At 47.7% G+C, this 2,932-nt stretch overlaps 1 pseudogene; it reads right to left on the bottom strand.

The window, feature by feature from the left end:
• Positions 1-397: 397 nt before the first annotated feature.
• Positions 398-739, bottom strand: LOC137425939 (ADP-ribose glycohydrolase OARD1 pseudogene; annotated as a pseudogene).
• Between the last annotated feature and the right edge of the window lie 2,193 nt (positions 740-2,932).

The following is a 2,932-nucleotide window of genomic DNA, read 5'->3' as shown; positions in this document are numbered from 1 at the left end:
TCCACTCATTATTATTATTCGGACTGGTTTCTGAGTTTTAATATTAATCTCGTCATTATTCTGAATTGTATAATAATCGCAGATATAAAACAGGAGATGCAGGCTTGGTGCCTTCCGATACGCCGTTCACGGCAACTGAGGTGCTGTAAGAGCAACTGTGTTGTTAATACCCGGTGGTCAACGGTTGCATCTCCACTCTTTATCATTCAGGCTGCCTTCTGTGTTTTAATATTAATCTCATCATTATTTTGAGGTTTTCTATGGGGTGGTAGTAATGAAAATGGGGGTAGTAGTTTTTCTCGTAACACTCTCCCCCTCAAAAGAAATGTCGTCCCGACATTCACTTCACCCGAACAACTGTTCGTTCTTCCATCACTCGTACGTACTCCCGAGGTTTTTACCACGAGTAGACAGAGATACTGGTGTCAGTTTCTTGGAAGACCTCCTCCAAAATCTTCAGCACCGTTTCCCAATTCAAGTCCTCCAACCCACATCCATTCTTTGGCATGCAGACCTTGGTTATTCCATGAGCAATGCAGTGGTTTCTCATTCCCTTCAATCTTTCCTTCAAGCTGGTGCACATTGATCTCTGGTCAGCACTCTCCTTTGTGATGAGGGAGTACACAAATCTTTTCCCTTTTTTTAGCACCACACAATCTCCGGTCTTCCTTGTGTGACTGAACAGCTCTTGTATACCGGAGCATTTCTCTTCAAAGAGTGTAAGCATTCCTGCTCCCATGGAGCAATCTGCTAATGCAGTATGAGAGTCTCTGTTGGGGGGCAGTTAAAGATGTTTCCATCAACCAACTGAATCCTGGATTCCTGGGTGCTTACTATCCTTCTCACCAAAGATGGTTTTCCCAGTGACTCATAGGTCAATGTTTGTGGAGGTTTAATCCGTCTCTTTGGACGGGAATAGTTGCCATTGGAGGTGTCTTCTTGTACTACTTCTTCCTCCGATTCCTGGAGCTCTTGTGGTCCTTCACTGGTATGTCCCCCTGCCTCTTCACTGAGGCCCCAGTCTTCCAGTAGTACTTTCTGCATGACCACCGGAGATGGAGATGGATTTTGCTGTCGTCGTACCCTTCTCTGTGGTTGAAATGCTATGACGTCAGGGTTGAGATCCGAGATATCCAGTCCCTCCACTGTGCCCCATTGGGCTTGGTCCTCAAAGATTTCGTCTTCTGACTCACCAACTGGCTCAACCACTTCCACAATGGAACCTTGATGGCGTGTCCACCTTCTCCTCAGTCCTCGCTCACTCTGTGCTGTTTCCTCTCTGTGCGGTCTCTGCTGAGGTTCTGCCACAGGGAGGGAGTCACATGGCAACGGAAGATTGCAGTGTAGGGTCCTGGCTCTGCCTCTCACATTTTCAGGTCTCACCTCATACACTGGGCTCTCTGGCGTCTTTCTTCCAACAATAACGTAAACCTGGTCCTCCCAGTAGGATCGAATCTTCCCAGGACCTCCCCTCTCACCAACATTCCTCACCAAAACCCAACCACCTGTTTGTAGCTCTACACCGTAGATTCTTTTGTCATGTGACAGTTTTCCCCGAGTGGCCTGCTTGGCTGCAGTTTTGCTTGTGATTTCATATGCATCTCTCATCCTGTTCCTCCACTTCTCAACATAGTCAGCATAAGAGCCCTCTTTCCCCTCAATGTCAAATCCAAATAGTAGATCTATCGGAAGTCTGGGAGACCTCCCATAGAGCAGGAAGTACGGTGAGAACCCTGTTGCTTCATTGCGGGTGCAGTTATAGGCATGCACCACACTTGCTAATGAGTTCTTCCAATTTTGTTTTTGTTCTTCAGTCAGAGTCCTCAGCATTGCCAGCAATGTCCTGTTAAACCTCTCTACCTGTCCATTTCCTTGAGGGTGGTATGGTGTGGTGTGGGAGCCTTTAATCCCACTTTGTTGCTTCAACTGGGCCATCAGTTGATTTTCAAATTCTCGTCCCATATCGTGATGGATTCGTGTGGGAAAACCAAACTTCAGCACAAAGTCACTGAATATCTTGTCGGCAACTGTCCTTGCTGACTTGTTGGTTGTTGCATACGCCTGTGCAAATCGAGTGAAATGGTCCATCACCACGAGAATGTACTCATACCCTCCTTTACATATTTCAAGGTGCAGGAAGTCGATGGACAGCAATTCAAAGGGATATGTGGTCTTTATATTCAGCATGGGTGCTCGCGTGATCCGGCTTGGTTTTCGCTTCATTAAGCACTCCCATTCCTGTGTCACAAATCTCTCCACATCCCGCTGCATCCTTGGCCAGTAAAATCGGTCCCTGATGAGTTCTAACGTTCTTTCCGAGCCCAGGTGCCCCATATCTTTGTGCAGTTCCTTGTATACAAGTGGATGGTAGCAGCGTGGCAACACGAGTTGGGTCCTTGTTGCAGTCTTGTGATACAGGAAACCTTTGCTATTTACCTGCAGCTTTGACCACTCCCTCAGCAATGCCTTCACCTCAGGGCTTTCCTTTTCTACTGTTGCCTTGCTTGGTTGCTCACCCTGGTCTTTTAGCTTCAGCACCGGGCCAATGACAGGATCCTCTCTCTGAGCTGACTGGAGGTGACTCTGGAATGGGATGTCGAAGGCTGGTCAAGTTGAATCTCTGTGGCCATTGCATTGATGGCCAAAGGACTTAGATGTGGCATGAAGTCCCTCTGTGTGGTGGACACCCCTTGAATGACAGCTTCAGCCACCTCTGGACTCATTCCTTCTGTACACCCTTCCATGAACTTACAGAAATCAAGAGGCATGCGAGACAGTCCATCCGCATCTGCGTTCGTTCGGCCTGGCCTGTACTTGACATCAAAGTTGAAGTCCGCCAATTCAGCAACCCATCTCTGTCCAGTGGCATTCAGCTTTGCTGTTGTGAGTACATATGTGAGTGGGTTGTTGTCTGTGTAGACAGTGAAGGAGG

This window comes from Myxine glutinosa, chromosome 4 (assembly GCF_964187855.1).
Source record: "Myxine glutinosa chromosome 4, kmMyxGlut1.1, whole genome shotgun sequence".
NCBI classification, from domain to species: Eukaryota; Metazoa; Chordata; class Myxini; order Myxiniformes; family Myxinidae; genus Myxine; species Myxine glutinosa.
Note: the sequence above shows the minus strand (reverse complement) of the source record. Positions and strands in the feature narration are given on the sequence as shown.